A 23971-nucleotide genomic window follows, 5' to 3' on the forward strand; every position below is an offset into this window, starting at 1 on the left:
CTATCCCAAGCTACAAGGGAGTCCAGGGCAGTGAATATTGTAGAATTCCAGTTTCTTTAGTTGAGGAAGGCAAGGGAGAAGGGGGTCTGTCAATGGCTTTTGGAAGCCAGTTCTTAGCAGAGCTCATCTTGCCGGTGGAGCCTTGATGTGAGGAAGGGGATGGAGGGAGGTGGCAGTGGGATATCATGCTCAGGAGGGCAAACTGACAGTGACCAAACAGCAGGGCTGTGGGCCCTCTGCGGCTTGGACCAAAACATATTGGCTGTCCCCCACCAAGAGGCTCAGCCCCAAGACTTGGCTCCTTCTGGCAATCAGCCCTAACCAACTCCTGCCAAAGGGGTAAACACATTCCAACTCCTTGAATCCCTGCTGCACTGTAACTGTGGTTAGGGCATCCCCCCCCCCTCTTACCCCATCTGGGCTAATGGAAAGTTCACCAGAGTTGTGTTTTTTTAGTGATGTTTTGCGGTTATCCATGCTCCTTCCTATTAACGGGAGCATGGATATGTGAATACCTACACATTTCTGTTATGGAACTACAGAAGCAATTTGTCCAATCATGTGTATCACATTTATGTTTATTCTCCAGTCTGTGGGAATCATGAAGGATAAAGCATTATACCTTGTTTTCTCCACTCTTGAAAGATGGCTCTTAAGCCAAGCCATCTTTCTTTTCTTAAGCCTCTTTAGCTGGGTGGAGGGACAGATGACCACTGGAATCCAGTCCTAAACACCTAGAAAACTCTGCAAAGGTCATCACCTAGTGTGGGCACCCTTTGCTTGCACGCTACTGGGATGGGGCGGGGGGAGGGGGGCACAGAGATCAAATACTCACCCTGACGATGGTGCCAATCATGGAGGACAAGGCTGCTCTTGACTGAGGTGATTTCCAGTGGAGTCAAGGAGATGGATCACCATCATATTTAAGAAAAAAAAATTAAAAGTAATTTTTAAAAGTATGAATAAGAGCTATTGTAAACGGCTCAAACTCTGTATATAAGCAGTGAAGTAAGATGAATTGACTGGCACTGAGTTGAAAAAGCTATACAGAGGCAGGAAGTGTGGAAAGTAATTTAATAAAAATAAACTTTTTTTTTTTAATACATACACACTCCCAAAGAAGAAATGGAAAAGTTGTCAGGGTGTGGACCAGGGCTTCTAATTAGCTGTTCTGGTCTGCCTGATGTACCTCCGTCCTTGCCCCAGCACCTTCCTGGGACTTCTTGTCCCCCGGAGGAACACTTAGGGGAACGAGAGGCATCCCCCAGCACCTGACCCCCCACGGCCGGCTCAGACCAGGTCTTCTCGCCCCTTCCCCAGGGGAGCAGCCCGAAACCCGCTGCCCAGGTCGCCACTCTTGCCTCCTTGACCCTCGCTTGTTTCCCAAACAGAGGGACCCCTGAGAAGGCTCCCTGCCAAAGCTGGAAACAGCTACCCTCATTGTCTGCCTCGCCCTGCCGGCCGCGCTCGCCCTTCCTCCTTCCCCTCCTTTCTGCCTGAAAGTGTGAAAATTACAAATCCCAAGGAACTGCAATCAGAACTCTACCTAGGGAACGTTCAGAGGATCCTTGCCATAAATATCCCGCTCCAAGACGCCTGACGTCAGAGCGGGGCGGGCGGGGGCGCGGGCCGGCCGGGCAGGGAGCCGCGCCGCCCCGCTCTCGGAGCCCGGGGGCGCCCAGAGGAGCCAGGGCGAGCGGCGGCCGGCGGCAGCGGCTTCGGGGCTGCGGGGAGCGGCGGCCGCGCCATGGGGTCCTCGGAGTAAGTGCGCGGCCCTGCGTCTGCTCCGCTTCGCGCGGGCCGGGCCGGGCGGGGCGGCGGGTGCTTTCTGCCGGCACCTCCACACTTCTCCCTCCCCCCGCTTTCTTTGCAGCGCTGAAAGGGGACTGGAAAGGCGGCCGCTCCGCAGCAGGCTGCCTGTTTTGTTTCTGCAAAGTGTTTGCAGGAGCCACCGGCCTTTGAGTGGGCTCCCAGGGCCTGTGTGCGTGTCTGTGCGGGGCCGGGGGTGATTTGCGTGTGTGTCTCTGTCTGTCTGTATTGGCACATCTGGACACAGGAAATGTCTTTGGAAAACTTAGGGAAATTTTTTTTTTTTTTTTTTTTTTGTGGCTTTGAAATCTGATTCCTTGTTGTCACAAGTGGACGAACATAGCCGGTACCCTCCAAACTGACAACTTTTTGGTGGTGGCTTTTCCCGGCTCAGCTTGTGCCCAGCCCCAGCTCCCACTTGCAAGCCTGGCCTCTGGCCAGCAGGCAGGGCAGAGGGAGCGGGAGGTTCTTGCTCTCAGACGCAGTGGGACCTTGGGCGAGGGGAAGGAGCATCCCAGAAAGGGGCTCCTGACTCTGGGGACCTCAGCACCTGCCGCAGCTGCCCAGCCTCCTGCTGGGGCCCTGACATCGCCAGGCAATGGGACTTTGACTTAACTGAGGAAGGAAGGATCCGGTCTGGAGGCAGGTAATTGTAAGGAGGATGAGGAGGAGGAGGCTGCGGTGGCCAGGACACTGGGGTGCGGTGGCCAGTCCTGCCCCGGGAGTCGGAGGGATGCGTCTGCCGCATGGGCCCACGAGGAGGGATGTGCTGGGTTCTCGGGGAGCACTGCTGTGCCCCAAACAAGATGCAAGCTCCTAACATAAAGAGACATGTCTGAACTGTGGAGTAGAGGAAGGGGGGTGGTGGGGGAGAAGGAGAGAGATTTTTATCAAAATTGAACACAGATTGCTGAGGCCTGGGCTTGATTTAACTCTTCTCTCTCTGCCTTGGCCACTTTTTTACTGCTCTGTGGTGGATTTGCAAAGTTCCTGGGAAGGTAGGAAGGAAAATTACCCCTCTCCAGGAAAGAGTCCCTGGAGGTTTTCCTTAAAGTCTCCATGGGAATGAAAGCAACTTCCCATCTTTCAAGAGTTTAGTTTTGTGTTTCCCCTCTTCCGGGTTTGGTGTCAATTTCTTGGATTTCTCTGAAAAGTGGGCTGCTGGAGGGAGTGGATTTTCCCTAGGAAGCAGAGGGGGGATTGTGCTCTCAGAGTGGGCGGGAGGGGGTGCCGGCTGTAGGGCTCAGCTAGCCCTGGATTGCCCCATGCACGGTGCTGGATGTCCATAGTTGGACCCAAGAACCAGGGGCCACCACAAAGAGAGCCCTTTCCGCCTTGCCCTCACGGGGTCTCTCGTTTTATATTTTGCAATAGAGCCACCCTACAATGTTTGGGCGGGAGGAAGATTACCGGACTCTCCCTGTGTCCTAGAAAAATGAGGGAATGAAGGGACAGGGAGGACATCTGGATATAAGAACGGACGCACAGGAAGTTTGAGATTTGGGGTGGTTTTTAGAAATTATACAAATTGACCCCTGGGGAAGTGCTGTAAAAGACTGAGTAGACAGCACTGTCAGAAAGGCTCGTTTCACTTCGGAAGTTGTGTCTTCAACTTAAATGTTATGAAGAAGAGGGAAACCATCCCAAGGGCAGTGTAAACAAAAGTACGTGTAAACAGGGCTAGCTGGGTACCGCGAGATGCACGTGCAGGCACATGTTTATGCCTTCGTGGCTGTGTGGGGATGGTCCTGGCCTCGGGCATGAAAGCACAAACAGCCCGTGTCTCCTCTGCGCTGGGAGCTGCAGCCGACTCCTGTTTCTTCCTTTACAAAAGACAACTGTGCTATTCTTGTCTTGCTGCCTGCTCCTGTCGCATGTTCTGGCTCCTAACTCCCAGAGTTTTCAGAGCTTTTCTCCCAGATCCTGGGATGCTGAGTGAATACTTGTGCCCCCAACAGGACAGAAAGAGGAGAGAAACTTCTCCTGGGCCTTAGCACTCAGAAGAAAGTCAGGAGTTCAGGAAGCGGGAGGTGGAGAGGGCAGGACCAGTAGGAAGGCCTGTGAATGTGTTTTCTTTTGGTGAGTGTGGGGGAGGTGGAAAGCCTACTGCTTTCTGTGGGAACATGTTCTCTCCCCAGTCTGCTTTCCCAACTACCCGCCCTCAGAGTTTTCGAAACTAAACAGGTTAAACTCTGCCTCTCACCAAAGAGCGCTGGATGCAGGGGTAAAGAAGAGGGCGAGCCTAAGGGCAGGTGGTCGGGAGGCTACAAAGATAATCAATGAGGCAGACTCTTGTTTCTTTAATCTTAGTGGAGCCAATGGAAGTACCAATTTTAAATGTTCCCACTCATTCCCCCTACGTGCAAATAGAAGGCTGAAGACTCGGGGACACGGGGGACCCAGAGGAGGCGGACTCTGAGAAACACTCTTGTCCCAGGGAGAGCTGAGGGCAAGAACTGGGCTTGCAACTCTTTCATCATGTGGGGTTTCTCTGGAGCGTCCGTGGGGTTCTGACCTTTCTGGGTTTGCTCTGGGAGACGTGTCACCAACTTCAGACCCAGGTCGGGTTCCCAGGCCACTGACGCTTGGGCTGATCTCATTGCCTCTTCTGTCAGCTCCAGCATCTGGCCTGCTCTTGGGTCATCTCTGAGACCAGCATCCTCAGGCTCTCTCCCGAAGGTCCGAAGGGCAGATGCACCTGGCAGGAAGAACAAGTTGGCTTTGATAACAGAGGAGCTCCCACAGCCAGAGTCCTTCAGCTCTGGACTTCAGACACACCCCAGCACAGCGGAGAGAGTGTGGACCTCAGAGAAGACGGCCCTGGGAGAGAATTAGGAACCTGGGGTATATAGTACTTATTCCTTCTGAGCCTCAGCTTCCTTATCTGTAAAATGGGGATAATGACCTCACAAGGTTATTACACAAATGATATTTATGCAAAAGGACTAAGAACAGAGCTAGCGATGTCGTGGGTCCTTAAATGAAGGGAATAGTATCATTTTATTTCTTCATTTTTCAGCCATCAGGAGTCCATGTGTTTTGGAAAGGACCTCTCCCCAAATCTAGCTACAGGTTTTCCATTATTGTAGGCCAGTGGCTGGTAGTCCCAGGGCTCCAGTCACCCTTATTTCCTCCCTCTAGAGAAGGTGACCAGTGGGGATGATCCGTGAGCATGCCTGGTCTGTTACCTTGAGCAGTGCAAGGTGACAGGCATCCTGGGTATTTGGCCTGGAAACCACTTCTGTGTTGGAGATCTCTCAGGAGGGAGGATGGCAGTGGACCAGGTCATATGTGTCTGGTGGGGGTGAGACTGGAAGATCAAGAGCTAGGTGAGTCTCGAAGAACCAGCCTGAGGTCCGAGATTGGTTAGGCAGCCACTGCTCCTCAGGGTGCTCAAGTCAGAGTAAGGGGAGACTCTGATGGGTTGTAAAGTACGGAAGCTATCCATAAGTATCTCTGGTGTGTATGGGGTGGGGAGGCAGCCCCGATTGATACACTGTCTCAGGCAGTGGCTAGTCCGACAGACAGAAGGAGCATCGGATGCTGGAGAGAGCAGCTGCAGGTTCTCCTGGCCCATCTCAGAGGTTCTAAGTCATCCGTCAAGTTGACATTTAAGATGTTGAAGATCACATTTGTTTCTGTTTTGTTTAAGCTCTCTCTTTAACCATGGCCTGGGATGACTTTTCAGCTTTTAAGAGGCTCAGCCCATGGCCAACATCTCTTGAGATGGCCCAGATTGGGGGTCAGTGAATTCCTCACTCCTGGCAGTATCTAGTTCTCCAGCTCCTTTCTCACATTTTTTGGTTTGTTTGTTTGTTTGTTTTTGTCTTTCATTATGAGGTTATAAAACTGCACTGTCAAGATGCTATGCAGAGAGGGAATGACTTTTCTTTGGACTTGTGTGTGTCATTCTGTCAGTAATGTGCAAGGCTTATCAGACTAAGGGTCTTAGCAGGTGTTCTGGGGTTTTTTCTGGGGCTCCCATCCACAGAAAAAAAAAAAAAAGCAAAGCAAAGAACAAAAAGAACCCGGAAAATATCAACTTTAGGCAGTTTGGTATCTCTTTGCATCCTGGCCAGAGCAGAGCTGAGTTATCTGTAGGATGCCTCGCGGTTCTGTGGAAGGAGGCTCAGAATCAAGTAGATTCAGATTTGAGTTCGACATCAGCAGGTCACAAGCTATTCATCCTTTCTGATCCTTCTTCATCTGTCAAATGAAAACAATGACTCTTCTCACTCACCAGGCTTGTTCTGAAGATGAGACGAATAATATATGGGTAGGATCTAGCAAACTGCCCAGTGCTTCTCAAAATGTTAGTGACTTATCCCCCTCTGGTTCTAAGCTCAAGAAAGTACATGGGTTTGGACATTTGTCCACGAGTCAAAACAAATAAGCTACTTATTCAAGGCTTAACAGCGGTGCTCAAAGGTCAGCTAATCTCAGGCTAGAGATGGAGACCTTTAACACAAAAGTGGGGTGGCACAGGTCAGTGTTCCCCATGCCAAACAAACGGCAGCCCCATGTGATCCTCTACGGGAAGAAAGGAAAGGCCACCAACTCCCTGACCCACGAACCCGGGCTATTAGTGAACTCTCCATAGAGCATGTTTTAGAAATCCCAGATGCGGTCTTGGTTCAAAGAATCAAAGTCAACACTGGGGAGAGAAATCATTGAGGCAGTACCTAACATTGAGACCGAATAACAATGGCACGATGACAGCAGTACCTTACCTTTGCGTAACAGCCTACAGTTTGAAAAGCATGTGGCCTCATTTCATCCTTAGAACAATCCAATGAGATTGGCATTGACCATATTTTACAGCTCAAACTCTGAGGGCTTAAAAGACTTACCCTATTTCCCACAGTAAGTGAGTGGAAGAAATAAAGGAATAGCTCCCCAGGCAGTGGGGCACAACCCTGGCTGCTCTTTAGAATCACCTGGGAAGCTTGTAAAAGTCTCAAAACCTGGGCCCACCCCAGACCAATTAAATTAGAATCTCTGGGGAGTGGGGCCCCAGGCATGGATAGTTTTGCCTTAATAATTCCCCAAGTGATCCGAAGCGTAAGTGAGACCTCCTAAGGTCTAAGTGAAGAGTGGAGAGTACCAACGTTAAGACTTAGGGTGTCAGGCATGGGTTAAAAAAAAAAAAAACAGACACAAACCAGCCACCACTTTGCCTGGATTTTAGCTGCAAGAGGGTGGCCACTTGTGTGGTGTTCCCGGCAGCCCCATAACGTGGAGCTGTGCCAGGCACAAGGTAAGTCCCTCAGTGAACTTTGGCTATGTGAATGAATGAATGAATGAATGAACCAAACTACAATAGATTAGGAGCCAGCAATTTCAACAGCCAAAATCCAGCCTGTCACCTTGTTTTATAAGTAAAGTTTTATTGGAACACAGCCATGACAGTTGTTGATAGATTTTCTATGGCTGTTTTCGCACTAAAAGGGTAAGAGTTGAGTGTTGTGACACTCTCAGGCTCGCAGAGCTGAAAATATTTACTGTCTGGCCCTTTAACAGAAAAGGTTTGATGGCTCCTGCTCTGCATCTCAGACAGGGACAGAGGGTATATCTTGTGGAGGGACAGGACAGCATGGTGGTCAAGAATATGGGTTCTAGAATCAGGCAAACCTGTGCTTGCATCCTGGCTCCCCCACTTACCTGGTGTAAGACCTTGTATGTTATTTACCTCCCTGAGTCTCAGTTTTCTCACCTGAAAAAATGGGATAATAATAAATCACACGTCCCTCGCAGGATGGTTGAAAGGATTGTCAGCCTCTGGCCTAGAGGAAGAACTCAACCAATGTTAGCCGTTGCTCTCATGGTTGTAGTTACTGGCAATTAACCAAGTGAAAGCAAAAGGAAGTAGATTAAAGTAAAAATCCAAATCCAGTATTTTGGACAGAAATAAGGGATGTGGTAGGCAAAAAGAATCAGCTGGTGAGCTGGTGTGTTGAAGAAAAACAAGTTTCTGAGGTTTCTGAGACAAAGAGTGTCCTTTCAAGCCAACACAGGTCGGCTCCCGGATGTGTGAGTGAGGTGCTCCTGAATGTCTGTTGTGTTGACCAGCAATCCCCATCATTCCTCCCGGGTTCACTTAGGTTTTATTGCACTTAATCTGGTCATAAGCATCTCCCACCTCTGCACCCTTGCTCATAGTTCATAGACTGAAAGGCCCTTCCTCAGTCCTGTCTTCCTGCCAGGCTCACTCAGGTGTCTGCTTCTCTCTCAAATACCCTCTGCAAGGCTTCCCCCAATCACTGTTTCCTCTTGACTCCCACAAACATGGCACCCAGCTCTGTCACAACATCTAACCCATTGGATTAGCAGATAAGAACTGAGTCTCCTTCATGCCTTCTACATGTGTGGAGCTCATCAAAGTCAAATTGCAATGTTGACTCCACACCTGGTAGCCAAACAATGTCAATTAGACCCTTGATTCAACTCAGTGATATCTGAATTAACCCTTGAGGAGTGAGTAGGACTTACCCAGATGCTAATGGGATTGCAAGAGCAAACCCCCATAGCCAACCACATAGAGAAGAACCACTCAGTTTATAGACTATGGGGACGCTTTGTGTCCTCATCCCTGTGCTTTCTGCTGGTTCCTGCCCTCTGGAACACCTCCCCTAAGGGGTAGCCAGGGACAGGGAAAGAAGGAAGAAACATAAAACCAACCTTTTGGCTTCTTGTCAGCAGATGTGGTGAAAAGTTGGGTTTTGGCTTCTCTGGGCTTTGCATGTATATGCGCCAAGATAATTGGGAGTTGGCTTGGTATGGTCAGCTTTCATTAGCTCGGTCATAGAGAGAGAAGCATGGTCATGGATAATAGCAAACAGCAGATAATTCACAGCATTGCCATTTGACTACAGAATGTGTTGCATAATTTTTATAGATTTTAGTGGCAGATTTATTTTGACGGTGGATACATATTGTGCATGGGAGAATATTAAAGTAAAATTGTCTTCTAATGATTAAGAGGAGGGCACAGAAAAATCTTGGCCTTTTGATCAACCCCCAGTGAACTATTCAGAGCTACCTAATTGAAGTGAGGGTCAGGGAGGGGGGATGAAATACTTTTATATATGATCCCACTCTGCACCTGGCACTACGCTGATCATTTTAAAAGCATATTCTTGATTTTTCCAAATTCTGAATAATTCTTACTTGCTTAAACAAGTGAATCAATATCATGCAGAAAAACAAAAAGTGGAGAATGAATAACATTGCCCCCCTCCACACCCTCGTCATTAATGTTAAGAGCCCAGAATTAAGCCATCTTACCTTTTACTTTATTGATACAAATACCTACTGGTGCATATGCAGGTATAGTGGTAGCTGTAGTCTGAATGTTTGTTTTTCATGGAACTGAATGTAACTTTGCACGTTACTCTGCAGCATACTTTTCTTCCCCTTGATCATCTATCAGGTTACCCCGGCCATGCATCAAGCTCTTTTTTATTTTTTCTGATTTCTTTAGGCTGATACACATACACAGAGCTCTATATATTTGAGATCATGCCATTCTTGTAGGGATATTTATTTTTCCATCAGTCAGTTATTAAACATGGTTTCATCCTGGATGATCACCAGTTTGTGTCCCTGCTCCTGACATATCAAGCATCCATCACCCACGAAAGCTGCATTCTGGCACTCAGGCTGAGTGATTGATGTACCTAGCCTGGTGACCATCTGGGATAGGACTGCGTGTTTTGTGTGGTCCTCCTTGGTCCCCTGGGGAAGCTATCAAGCATTAGGCCCTGTGGCTGCCCCACCCCCTTCTCATCAGATTTAGCCTTTCCTGCTTGGTTCTCCTCCATCACTGACTGTGCAGGAATGCAGCAGGAAATATCAAAGACTGATGCATTAGATGGGAGACCTGTCCTGATGGAAACAGATGAGGCAGTAGTGTAATGGTCACCTGTGCAGACTCTGCACTCAGGTCACCTGACTGGGTCCAGATCCCCGAGTGGTGGACATATGCTGTGCTGCCCTGACCCTCGCTCGGGACTGACCCCAGCGGCCCGCCCACTTTGGACCTGCCTCAGCTGAAGAGAGTTGCCCTGTCCACCGTCACTCCTGCCCACGCTCCCCTTCTGGGTCACCTGCATCCAATGATTGGTGGGAGCAATGAAGGCCTGGCCCCTCTGTACCAATTTGGGGAGTTTCTAAAGGGCATCCCAGCTTCAGGGCTCCTCGTGGGGGCTGACCGAGGCCTTCACCGGGGGCCTGGCAACTGCACTTCTCCCTCTGCCCCATGCTCCCTCCTGTCCGTCCCTCGGTCTCACGGGGAATGGATTCCAAGAGCCCTTCTGAATAACTCCCACCTGCTCCAGAAATTTTGACTCTTTCATATGAAATCGTTTTGGAACAGCCCATTATTTTCTAGGTAATCATTGGCGGCTGTGTTGGATTATGGAAAAGTGTATTTTTTTCTTGTGCTCTATTTTGTCTGTTTTCTAGGTGAGACCCAACTGATTTCCCTACAAATAGCGCATTGTATCCTAACTGGACAGATTGAGCAAGCATTTTTATTTTTATTGCCCAACTTGCATTTGCCCCGCCACACTTCCCCCTATGCGAGGCTGAGGGGTGTAGGTATAGGTGGGGTAGAAGCATGACCAGAGGGAGAAGGGGGGCTGTACAAGTTGCCCTTTGGGAATTCCTTTCCATATTACCAGTGCTTCTGTAACACAAAGGGATGCAGTCTCAGAGAACCCAGGCCTGCATGGATCTCTGCCCGATCTGACCCACCCGTAGGGGTGTCCGTTTCACTCTGCTTTGTCCTAAGCACAGGCAGGCTTCGGTGCTGTGTTGAATCTTCTGCCTTTCGGGTCACATACACTGATGACCTGCCCGAGTGCCAAAGTAAAGCTTGCCTATGGGATGGATGCTTGATGTACTGGACTCTGGGACGTAGACCACATTCCTGGGGGTCTGCATCAACCTTCCCTCACTTCCTCCCAGACACCACAGTCCCCAGCCTCCAGGTCCCGGGACCAGGCAGCGAGGGAAGGGAGTGACTCTGGGTCAGCGGGAAGATCGGTCAGTATTGCCACACTGCCCAAGGCGGCTTTGAAGTCAGTTTGAAGCAAATTCAGAGTTTCTGTGGACTTGGGGCAGTGGAAAGGCCAAGCCATTTTAACCTTCCCTTTCTTTTTTAATCTCTGTCAATATATTTATCAGTGTGTCACCTGTCATGTGGCAGGGGGCTGGCCACTGCCCAGAGTTGGGAACTGCCTTTCCAAGACACAAAGTTGGTCGTTCTCCATCACTGCTGCCCTGAACAGGGGTCATGTTATCGATGTGTGCAGCTGTCTAAATGGGAGCTGGGGCTAACAGAGTCCAGAGACCAGATTTCTGAGGAGAAGGCTGTGAGTCAGAGCACCAGCCCTGGGCCCAGATTCAGGTTCCAGTTCTTACTAGCTGTGTGTCCATGCACGAGTTACTTCACCTCTCTGTGCCTTAGTTACCTTATCTGTAAAAATGGGTTGTGATGAGGGTGAAGTTCATGAATGATTTGGTAAAAAAAAGAAGAGAGAACTACTTGAAACCATGGCTGACATGAAGAGAACACTATGAAATGTTAACGATGTTGATGAAGGAGAACAGGGTCCCAGTCTCATTAGCTCTGTTTGCCCAGCATCCTGCACAGTGCCTGGCACAGCATGGGGAGCGGGGAGGGGGCAACACACACCTATTCAATGAAATATCCTACTGCCTTTTGCTAAGTGTCGACTGCCTACTTCGTCTGATCAACTCTCTACTGCAAAAGGAAATATATTTTGCATTTTCAAGTTTATAGAACTTTTTATTGAAGTTCAAGATGATTCCGAAAAATACACAGCTTATAAGTTATATAGCTCAAGCTCGGTGGATTTTCACCTAACCACACCTGTGTGTAGCCAGCATCCAGATAAAGAAACAGAATATTCTAAAGCCCCCTCCACTGTCTCTGCACTGAGAAGCCCGGCATGCATGCCCTCTTCTGGCTACTGCCCTTCCATAATCCTGACTTCTAACCCTGTGGATTAGGTTTGCCTATTCTTAAATGTCATATAAATGGATCATATGATGTGTACTCATTTTTGTCTGGCTCCTTTTCCTCAGCATAGTGTTGTTGCATGGGACATTAGTTCTCACTGTTGTGTAGTATTCCGTTATGTGACAGTAACACACTTTCTGCATCCACCCTTCCGTTGATGGGCATAGGATTGGTTTCCAAGTTTGGGGCTGTTGTGAACAGTGTTGCTAGGAGCATTTGTGCACTTGTCCTTGGGTGAACCTATGAATGCATTCCTGTTGGTATGTCCCAGGAGTGGAAATGCTGGATCCTAGGGAATGCGTGTGGTCAGCTTCAGGGGGACCATCAGTTTTAGGAAGTGGTCATGCCATGTTTTCCATTTTCTATAAAGATGAAAAAGCAGCTCCCACTTGGTAGGACAGGGGCTTGAGTCCCAGCAATACACTGGGGTTCCTGAGATGTTCATATCTTCCACACCCTTGACCTCTGAGAGCTCTTGTGTTCCAGGAAGCCTGCTGCAGGTAGGTGTGTCCTAGACCAGGCACTGTGCTGGGTGTTTTCACTTATACTACTTCCCACAGCAGTCCCATGAGATGAGTTGGGTGTTATTACCCCTCTTAGAGATGAGGTAACTGAGGCTCAGAGGGGTTGAGTGGCTTGTCAGCCAGCAAGAAACTTTCAGAGTCAGGCTGTAAGACAGATATGCTTGAATCTACAGCTTGTGCATTTGGGCATCTGATGGTGAATGGTTTTGGCTTCAGTGTTAACACTGAGCAGAAACACAGACACCAATGTGGGGGCTGTGCCCCTTGAGCCTGTGCTGGTTCTGGGACGGTGGCTGTGAGGAGAAGCTCTGTAACAAGGAGCAGAAAGAAGGCAACTCAATGACCTTGAGAAGCCAAATTGTTTTCCTGCCCAGGGGCTGTTGGAAAAGGTCATAAATTTCCTGGAAGGCAAGGATGACCATGTAATTTACTGTCTAAACCAGGACTCTTTCAAGAGTGAAAGGGTCACTGGATGGGACACTGGGGAAGCAGGGATCCTTTGGCTCTGTCCCGGCTCAACTGGGAGGCTGAGTGAACATTGCTCTCCTGGTCAGTGAGGCCTACAGGTGCTTTTTAACTCTTTCTGAACACTGTCTGTCTGGAGTTTTCCCCAACGCAATGTACTTCTAGTCTCCTGTTTATGCTAAAACAGGGTCTGGTTTTCTTCTTCCCCTCTGCACACCATTCCTTACTCAGAGGAGGCTCTGACAAGGTGAGCTTCCTTTGATAAATCTAGTTACCATTGAGAGGCATATGCTAACAGACTAGAAGCTCCTAGAAGGCTAGGGCTGTGCTTTAGCCCCTGTGGTATTTGTGGTCCCTAGCTGGGTGACAGGCACAGAGTTAGCATCCAGGGGATCTTTATTGACTGTATATATCATTTATCCATGTGCTCATTCATTCACCGTTCATAGAACAAGAGCTTAGTTTAGATTCCTTTCCTCTTTTTTTTTGATCTGACTCCTATTCCACTGGTCCAGAAAGAGAGGTCAGTTGTGCGGGTGTGTGTATGCACCAAGGACAAAAAATTAAGGGGACCAACTTAATGAGTAGCAAACGATGCTGTATCATGGGATTCGAAGTCAGGATCTAGGTTTGAATATCAGCATCTACTAATTAGCCGAGCTTCCTTAGATAAGGAATTTGGCAGCTCAGAATTTCTGAGCCTGGGATTTTTCTCATGTGTGAAATGAAAATGCTGGTCATACCTGTGGCAAAGGAGTGAAGTGAGTCTTTGATGTAGGGTCTATGAAAAGTACGAAGTGCTGTGTAGCTATCAGTGGTGGTGGCTCAAGGATTATCTGAGAAGCACTGGTACGGGGGGAGGGGGGGCACGCTGTGAGCCACATTTGCTCCACCTCCCTCTGGGGCCTCACTGGCCTCAGATGAGGCAGACCCAGTACGTATGTGGCCAGTCATGTGACTGGGAGCTTTCATTAATAAATAAGAAAGGGATCAGCAAATTCTTCAGTGCCTTGGGGATTTGATGTGGGTGTCAGAGATAAGGATCCAAGGATAATTAATTTCTCATTAAGCGCACAGCTGCATTTTCACTAGGACAACAGCGAGAAGCATCTGAAGTGCTTATGTACGTCTAGCTAGCAGTAGTTTTGGTGTAGCATAGTGGCTTCTGGTACAGGTCTTGGGTCAAACTTCTAGCATCCAACTGTAAATCCGACCATGTCTAGAATTGTATCCTCCCGGAGACTCAGTTTCTCAACTGTAAAATAGGGACGGTAATAGTACTTACCTCCAAAGGAGGACAAAATTAATACTTGTAACATACTTAAAATTGTGCCTGGAACATGGTATGTACTCTGTAAATCTTTATGATTGTTGTTTTCCAAATACTTTGCTTTCCATCGGAATACAGGGGACTCTGTGGTACCGATGTAATACATAGAGGAGGAATGATTGTTTTGAGACGGGAGAAGTCAAGGAAAGGTTCATGGAGAAGAAGATTTCCAAGATATTTTCTAGAGTTCTATGCCCTGAGCAAAAAGGTCTATTTCCATGATTACTGTAGTCTTCGGGCTTGGAAAAGAAGATTTAGTATGGAAGAAATGCCTTCCCCTAAGAAACATAAATCAAACGTCTCCTAGAATTTTGAAGCTGAATAAGATATGGTCCTGGCCCTTATGCATTTCCAAACTAGTGCATCCATCCTTGTGCCAGGTACAGGAGGCATTCAGATGAGTCCTCAAAGTACTAACTGTGTTGTCGAGGAAAGATCTAGAAGTGAAGAGTACTATTCCATGACATCAGTGCTATAAGAGGGAGGTGTTCAAAGTGGAGAAATTTAGATTCCCCTGAAGAGTATTTGGGAATGTGAGGAAATTGTGAAATCTCCTTTCAGGCTTGTGTTATTAGAGGAGCGATTTTATGTGTTGGATTGGTAAATACGTGGTGCTTCCTGCAGCAGGAAGATGGACAGATGGTTCCTATGGTTCCTTCAGTCCATTCATGGTGTCCACCTAGTGTGTGTCTTATAGAGGTGAAGGGCACAGCGAAAACATTCTGAACTTTTCCTGGACAATGTTGACAAGGTCTAAAACGATGTATTCACCACATTGCCCAGGGGTTGTTGGAATTCCTGCTTCATGTGCTTGATCTCTAAAGTTCAGGTTCATTTGAAAAATCCCTGTCTCAAAGCCAGTATGCAAAGGGAAGTCTTCCCTTTGCCTCTATCCACAGCTCTTCCTCCCTCTCCCAGTTTTCCAGTGAGGAAGTGATGAAATACCCAACTTGCTCAGACTTCGATACATTACAAGAATGAATCTTTTGGGTTTTCAGAGGATGCAAATGTAATTCTAACAGTGAAATGATGCTGTGGAATAATAAGCATAGGAAAAGATGTTCAACTTTGCTTGGAATTGGGGAAATGCCTTATTTAAACCACAGGGAGACATAATTTCACACTCATCAGATTGGCCCCCAAAATGATACTCCTCACATTGGTTGTAGAGCCAAAAATAACTCCCATTCACTAATGGTGGGGGTTAAATTGGTATGCACACTTTGGAGGGCAATTTGGTACTATCTAGTAAAACTGAAGATGCACTTACCCTATGACCCAGCAGTTTCATTCCTAGGTAAATCTAGAGGAAGTATGGCACCTACGGAAAGGAGCTGCATTCAGGAATATTCATTATAGCATGGCTTTTAAGAGTTAGAAAGCCAGCCCAATTTCTATTACCCAGAAGACTGGCTAAATAATTTGATATGTGCATACAATGGAATACCATGGATTGCAGAGGAAAAAATGAATAGACTGTTCTCGTGAGGTATAATAATATTAAGTGGAAATAATGTTAAGTGGAAAAGCAAATTGTAGAAGGATGTCATTAATATTGAATTTAAAATCATACCAAATAACATTCTTTTATTTATAAATATTTACATGTTTAAGTAAAGTATGAAAGCTTGGGATAACCAGTAAATTCAGAAAAGTGGCTCCCTCTTGGGAAGGCAGGCAGGAAAGGGTATGAAGGAGCTCCATTTAAACCTGTAAGATTGGGGTGCCTGGGTGGCTCAGACGGTTAAGCGTCTGCCTTCAGCTCAGGTCATGATCCCAGCGTCCTGGGATCCAGTCGCACATCGGGCTCCCTGCTAGGCGGGGAGCCTGCTTCTCCCTCTTCCTCTGACTCTCTCTCTCTGACTCTCATGAATAAAAAAAAAAAATAAAAACCATTAAAATAAATAAACCTGTAAGATTTTATATGTTATACTGAGTGATGGGTACACAAATGTTTATTTTATTACTACCTGTATCTTCAGATAGCTAAAATATTTTTTCATTTGAAAAAAGGTGTTTTTAAAAAATGGGCACAAACCCCTCCACCCATTGGCAAGTAGGCATGCTGAAAACTGAATAGGAAGGCACTTCCTGTTTGCTCTAGGTTCTTCTGGGAAATTTTAGGTAGATACGATCCTCTTCAAAGGAGCTGTTCTCCAGACATCTACACTGGGCCCTGTGGTAATCCCTGTTTTTGAGCGAAAAATCCTGACCTATTTTCTTCTGATATGTGGCTTTGTTGGGATCATATTTGACATATTAGTAAAATGCAAAATAGGGTCATATTAATAGAAACCAAACACCAACCCTCTGGCTCACTTTCCGTATAGCAGATTGCTGGAGCCTTCTCTTCTCCCATCCTTTCCTTGGGAGTTACTGGGATTTCTTGCATGTGCTGGCAAGTGGCCATGACCATCATCCTGACATCCTTTTGATAAGGACATGGGACCAACAGTCTCAAGTATTTCTCATTGCCCCAGGGTGAAACACTCTCCCTCTCTCCCCATAACTATCTGGTTTCCATGAAGTTTGCCATCCTTCTGACTTTCATTAATACAGCCACTTCTCTGTTCCTCTTGCAAACATCCTGCCCCAAAGTGGGAAAGTGTGCACCGCCAGGAATTCTTTCACTTTCTTTTACTTGACAATGAAGCCATGCTGGTTTCTTCTCTGGGTGCTTATTGAAATCCAGTTGATTCAGCCTTACTCTTTGTTACAGCCCCCTCTCCCTTGGAATCTAGTCCGAGCCCAATCTAAGTGACACAAACTATGTTGGCCTTGAGTGCCCTGTCCTCTATTATGCAGCCTCTGTCCTTGACCGAGCTCATGAACCTCAGTGCTCCATTCTGCAACAGTGAGCCCCTCATCTGGCTGGTATGGTGCTTGCACTGGGGCCTAAAGCTGGGGGTGGCTTTCCTCTGCACCTCCTGTTTATTTATACATCATATAATTCACCTTAATTAAAAGGAAGAAAATCACACAAAATTGGGACTCTTTAGAGCAAATCCTGGGTAGATGGTTGCTCTGAGGATGTACACTGCGGTCCTATATCAGTCTGGCTCTGGGCCGGAAACAGTTGGCACTCCCAAAAGGGTTTAATTGATAGGAATGTAATGAGAGGACTATTTGCAGAGAGATCAGATCCTAGAGGAGATGTGAGACACCCAGGGATGAGCAACAGCAGGGAGATGTTAACACCCCTGCACCTGAAGGGGCGAGGGGGAGAAATGTGTTATCAGAGCCCTGTGCCAGCTGAAGCTGAGGAGTTAGGGCCGCTTGGCCAGAGCTATGGCCCTAGAGGAGCACCACTACGACCAGACCCATGGCTTAGCAGAGTGGGAATGGGGGAAAAACCCCTGAGGTCTCGCTCCTTCTATCCTCCAGTCTCTTGCTGTCGCTGCCCACTGACCGGATCCCCTGAGCACAAGAAACCCAGGAATCTGGGTGATGCATTCGTGAGAGGTCTGCCCCCTGGGCAGGAGCATGGCAGAGAAGGGCAGGGAATGGAGGTAGAGGGGCAAGCCAAGAATATTTAGAGCCTCAGATATTTCTGTGTGTATTTGTTGTGTCACTAGAGAGACCAGGCATGATGGGAAGTCCCCTTTGATTCAAGCTAGAATTGCTTTTGGGCAATTTGGGCTGTTTTTGGACTGGTTGACTCCAGGAGGCTGACATGGATGGGTTAAGTCACGAGTGGGGTCTAGGAAGGAAGGAACAGATATTAATGGTTATGGGTCAGGTACTTTGTTCTGTGTTGTGAAAAGGAAGATGTTTGGAATGAGACTTGGGGATTGGCTATTTGTCATGTTCTAAATACTTTACAGTCCAGAGAATGGAGGATGTGTCTACCTTGAACTGAATGAGCCTGGTGGTCTCAGGTGGCAGGCTGAGGACTTGAGACCTGGTCCAAGCCCAATCCACGTGACACACGTGATGCTGGCCTTGAGCGCCCTGATGGATAAGCATGTGACGCTGAGGATGCGCTTAGTTGGAGCTCCAGCATTTGCCTTCTGGCTCCACCTCCATCCACACTACTCATTACCCTCATCTGAAGGCTCCCTTGAGCACACCTTAGCTCCTGTGAAGTCTGTAATAAATGTCAGAGAGGCAGCCTTGACTGAGTGACCCTGCATTGTGGAGACATGATCTCTAAATATTGTGGCAAAGTACAGAGAAAGGAGAAAATAACACATCTGAACTTGTGGGGGTACAGGGCCTGCCCTTGATAATTCCCAGTCTGGTCTATAAATCAGGGTGTACACACCCAATTCATAGGGACACCTGCAAAGCAATACACCAAGTGAAAGCTCACAATATACAAACATGATGGGTACTTGGCAAAGGAAGGTGGAGGAATGGTGCCATTGAAGTTGTGGGCTGTAGGGGCAGAGTCCCTGTTCTGTCAGGCGGTTGCTGAGTGACCCTATAACGGTTTGACATCTCTCGATAGGCCTTAGGTTTTTCATCTGCAAAGTAGGCAAACTAAAGGTCTTTTTCTTACTAGGCAATTGTGAGGATTGCATGGGAGCATCCATGTGAAGCACAGCGCCTCATGCATAATAAATGCTCAATAAATGTTGGCTGTGTCAACATCACTTATTATAATGATGATTCTTCCTGGAGACAAGTGCCAATCACTGCTTGGGAAGAAGAACAATTCCTCCGAAATTCCAAAGCCTTGGTCGCTCCTTGAGTCTTTTAATTCATCTAGTTTGTTGCCCATTTCCTACCACCTTCATAGGACTCAATTTTTTGATGCATACTTACGTCCATGGTGGGGTGGATGCTAAGGCCGCCATGGGTCTGGCCGTCTTCTTGGTCCCCTCTGGGTGGGGAATCATGAAATGTTCAGAAGAAAGGAAATCAGAAAATGTCATCTAGTCTAACATTTCCCAAATTGCATTTGATAAAACACCAGGTTCTCACAATGGCCCTAGGAAGAAAAGTTCTGGGATTAAATAATGCATGCAGCATTCTTTCTTCTCCCCTGCCCTCGCCAGCACAGAACCATGCACTTAGAGAAGTGTACTGGTAGTCTCTCAATTTATTTATCTGAAGAAGGCTTTTTCCATGGGATGCCTCCCAGAACTAGTGTTCTGAAGCATGTATCTGTTAGAATTTGTATTCAGCTACATGGTATGGAAAGCTGACTTGAGTGGCTCTGTCAACTAGGGTTCATTATTTTTCTTATACAAGTCCAGCAGACATAGTTCAGAGTTGGCAGAGTGACATCACAGTGCTGTCACGGACCCAGGCTCCTTCTGTTTTTCTACATCAGCCTTCTTTAGAAAGAGACTTCTGTCTTTGTGCTCATTGCCTCATGATTCCAAAATGGCTGCGTCACCTCTAGCTTCACATCGGCCTTCCAGGCAGAAAAGAAAGAGAAAGTACAAGAAGCACATGCCAGCTAATTCTGCTCTCTTTAACAAGCTTTTCTGAAAGCTCCCTCCAGAAACTGGCCAAAACTGTGTTAAGTAGTGATTTCAAACTGCAATGAAGTCTAGGGGGAAGCAGAACAATTTTTAATTGGGCATGTTGCTGCCTCACACAAAAGCGGGGACCAACTAGAAGAGATGGGGGCACAGTTTGCATTGTGTGCTGCATTGGTCACACATTTGCTTCTCTCTTCAGCACGATAATTCTAAAAGCATCCCATGCCAAAGAAAATCAAACAAACCAATACACCTTTGTAATCAATAGAAAATATGAATTCTAAGCAACAAGGCATTTGGGCTCATAGACCCTATATAGAAGATGCTGTTGATGTCCTGCACAGGTCCCTGGTTGCTGTGGGTGCTCCAGCTAATGGCTTGCACCTATGTGGGTTGTCCTTGGTTTCTTGAACCTTCTTGTGCTGCACAGGTACCTGGAGCTGCACCATGCTTGCCCTGTCCTTCCCCTGAATGCTGTGGCTAATGACTAACAGGGAGAAAGGTACATAAGCCCCACTCCCTTGCCCCAAGGGGGGGGGACAACGTGACAGTGCAGTTCCCCTCCAGAGCTCCCCACAGGACTGAGCTGAAGCTAGATCTCTCCAAAAACCACATCCTTGACAGATCATTCCTTTGCCCTCTTCTCTTTACCTCATTTCCTTCCTGGTTTCTCCCAAGAGCACAGCCTCCATATATGACATATATACAAATCTCTGTCTCAGACTCTGCTTCTAGGGAACCCAACACAAGGTGTCCAGGGTCAAGCGGGGTGCTCTTTACTTCCTTCTAAGGGGTTCCACCTAAAACCCTTTCTCTCAGTCCTGTTCGTGGCCACTGGTGAGCTCTGACTTGGCCTGGGTGTTGTGGGGACAGCTCCGTGTTCCACTCTGGTGATGGCTGTAGGATAACTTTCTTCTAAGTCCTGTCAGATATATTTGGGGAGTGCAAGATACAAGACAACCCTTAGTGCAAGACACTGAGCAAGGGGAGTCTAGGACTGCATCTTCTCAAGACAGTCTTAGAAACATTGATTTGCATGAACTGTTTGAAGGGATTTTGTGTGTGTGTGTGTGTGTGATTTTCCATCTTATGGCAATGGCAGCTGGGTATTTATAGCTGGATCTACGGGGCCATTCTCACATGGCTAAAGAAAATTAAAACCTCATGTGGATTTTGTTTTGTTTTCCCCCTCTGCCTTTGCCGTTGCAAACTCTCCAGTTCTTAAACTCTTGTTGTTGTAACTAGAGCCGCACTGAGCATCGCTATGATGGCGAGGTTATGTAAATTTACTATTTCAGGCAAAAGTGCCTTTTCTCCATCAGTCAGGCCACAGGGTCTAAGGGGCGGACTTTTGGGGAGAACTTGTGGTGACACTAAGTGGCAGCCCTACCCATCACCACTCTCTCTAGAAAGTCTCCCCAGATTAACCCCGTGGAATGTGGATTCCTTAGATCACCTCATGATCCCTCTGCATATATGAGCTCCTTTGAAAGAAAATTATTTTTTTCCCCTTGTTTTTCTGTATTCTTAAGTCTTTTATGTCTGTGTTTTGCCTTCTCAGTTAGACTGAGAACACCCTGGGGGCCTGGTCTGTTTGCCCAGGTTACCAGAGCTCTTGGCAGAGGGCGTGTGGGGAGGTGGGGGTGGGGGGTGGCAGGAACTTGGCTGCCGTGTTCTTCAGGATGCCTTAGGAACTCATGGAGTTCTCTAGACAGCAAGGTTGGGGTGGTTTGCCCGATCTTTACTGAGAGGTCAGTACGTTTCCTGCCCCAGGACCCCTGTGGACCGTCTACCATTTCATTCCAGTGATTGGGAGCCCACACATCCACACTTTGGATTTAAGCAGACCCTCTGCAAGTGGGGTGTGGGGTCAGGTGGCATGGCCCAAACTTGCCAGAACCTGTGAAGGCTCCTGAGGAGTGTGTGAAGGAAGAAACTTAAACTTACATGTTATTATCCTAGGGAGCTATGTCTTTTCATTGCCTGGTCATCCCCGGGGCTGTCAGACCTTCTGCAGCCGGCCCACTACACAGAGAGCTTTATGAACGTCTACTCTTCAAACTCACCAAACAATACCTACCATCTTGAAGGCCTACTATGTGCCAGGCATGGGGCTCAGCACTTGCACACTTTGGTACATCCCTGTCTCATGGTAGACCAGCCAATTGGCTGTTATCCCACTTTACAGAAGAGAAAAATCAAGGTTCTGAGCATGCAGGTGCCTTGCCTGAAGTCACATGGCTAGTTAGAGGCACAGAAGGCATTCCAAATAAGGTGTGCCTGACTCTAAGACCCACACTCTCTGTATTGCACCCCGATAGGTCACAACCACCTCCCTTTGTGATGAACCAAACACCCAACTACCTGACTTCTACTATGTTATAACTCTTGAGCCCCAACAAACTTTATTCAGTGTCCCCCACCCCCTACCCACCTGCATCAGACTTCTAGTCACAAAGTGGAAGGTAACTTCCGATTTGGGAGTTGGTGGGTAGTTTCTGGAGTTGCTGCAGCTTGGACGCTGTGACCCTGCTTCTCAGTCCTGCATCCTCCTCTCTGCTGTGAACACACCCACAGTCTCTCTCCCTGCCTCCCTTCTTCCCCCATGCCTGTGAGTTCTAGAGGGTTTCTAAATCTAGGGTAGAGCCAGCAATTCATTAGTCTTTGTCCAGATTCCAAGAATCCCAAATATACAAGAATTCCTCATTGAGAAGTCCAGCATTCTTGGGGAAAGTGTGTGTCACCAAGAGAGAGCAAGACTCCTCACATTGAGAAACGGGATCCTAGTCCAGTCCGGGAAAATAAGTTTGGATTTCAGAGCCAGATAGAAGTGGATTGGCTCTGACGCCCCCCTCCCAGCTACCCCCCGCCCTCGCGAACCACAACTGGGGGATTTGCCTTCCTGGTTCATCTGAGGGCACTAACCGGATGACATTTTCCTCCAGATATAGAAGGAACACAGAGGCAGTTTGGGGTGTATGAGTGTGCGTGTGCGCATGTGTGAGCACATGTGTGCATGTGTGCGCATATGCGCAGTTCTCACCTGCAGGTCTCCTTTGTTGCTCCTCTTGGCATGAACTATTTGCTTCATGAAGAAGCATCTAGTGAGCTCGTCAAGGCTGGGAGTGGATGCCCGCATAGGGAATGGCAGGCAGTGAGCCTGCCGCTCTTCCACGGGAGCAAACATCTCTGCCCACTTTGGGGACAGCTTCACCTACTCGAGGATCTCAGGCCAATGCATAGGAAATCTGCTCAAGAACATGGAGAAGGAACCCCCTCATGACTACAAGTGCAGACTCGGGCTAGAAACAGAGGATGAGAGCCAAGAGGCAGCGTGTGAGCAGAGTGGGCGGAGAGGCTGTGGAGTGGGTTATAATTAAGAAAAGCTTTGGAAGGATGTGAAGACAAAAAACAAACAAAATAACTTTCCCTCCTTGATTATAAAAGAAATGCAGGTTCATTACAGAAAACGTAGAAAATATATAGAAGCAGGAAAACAAAAATAAAATCAGCCTCTAAGTCCATCACTGGCGGACTGAAAGGCTCCTGGAGCTTTCTGCCCTTCTGTCCATGCCCCCCAACTTCCCACCTGCTCACAAACCACACTTGGAGAACTTGCCTTCCCAGTTGAGTTAACATTTGGTAATTCACACACCAGTCTTTTCTCTCTGAAGACATTTGAAAGCAAAATTGAGTACGTATTATACGTGCAGATGTTAGAAAGTTTTGTATTTTGATTTCGTCCTGTTTCCTTAGTGTTACTAACTTTGTTAATGAGAGAAGTGTTGAGCGAAGTGTGGAAAGGGGTCATTAGACATGGTTTGATAGTGAGCAAGCTCAGAAGGAGGGAAAGGCCCTAAAACACTGGAGGGTGTCCACTGGGATGGGAGAAATTTTAAACAATGGACAGTGAGGGGAATCCAAAGTTCAACCTTTCAGCTCCTGCAAGAGCAGTGAGCAGCCCCGAGCAAGTCTACCTTTGATTCTGGCTGATGCCCTGGCCACAGATAGAGCTCTAATGCCATTATTGGGGCTTGATGTAGAGGGGGCACTGTCAGGAACATGTCACATACAATCGGTTTTTGCAGCTCTGAATTTTAGTTATGAATTGCTCCATTTTACAGATTTGGAAACTGAGGCTTAGACTAGTTAAGAACTTTGAGGAGGGTCCATACCGCCCAGCAGTAGAGCTGGAATCTGAACTTGTTCATCTTTCTTCTAACTGCCGTCCTGCACAGCTTCCCGTTCTGTGAAAGAGGTTGCCTGCCTGTTACAATTTGCTGCTCAGACTTTCTGGATGGACTCACCAAAGAACAAGGGGCACCCTCTCAGCAGTTAGAGGGGGTGCAGCTAATTGGAATTAATT

General features: G+C 47.6%; 1 protein-coding gene across 3 annotated transcripts in view; it reads left to right on the forward strand.

Annotated features, from left to right (window-relative positions):
- The first annotated feature begins 1601 nt into the window (after nt 1-1601).
- The window catches only part of DAAM2 (dishevelled associated activator of morphogenesis 2), a 125662-nt gene continuing 103292 nt past the window's right edge, over nt 1602-23971 (forward strand). For 2 of the 3 annotated variants that reach the window (XM_064597575.1, XM_045866832.3), the window contains exon 1: nt 1602-1761. The gene's annotated coding sequence lies outside the window, so the exon portion shown is untranslated. Of the gene's footprint in view, nt 1762-1822; nt 2456-23971 lie in introns of those variants that run through there. The other variant, XM_064597576.1, reaches the window with a different exon arrangement.

Source organism: Mirounga angustirostris, unplaced genomic scaffold (assembly GCF_029215605.1).
Source record: "Mirounga angustirostris isolate CCGP_5_RB_7025 unplaced genomic scaffold, mMirAng1.0.hap1 SCAF_8, whole genome shotgun sequence".
Classification (NCBI taxonomy): Eukaryota; Metazoa; Chordata; class Mammalia; order Carnivora; family Phocidae; genus Mirounga; species Mirounga angustirostris.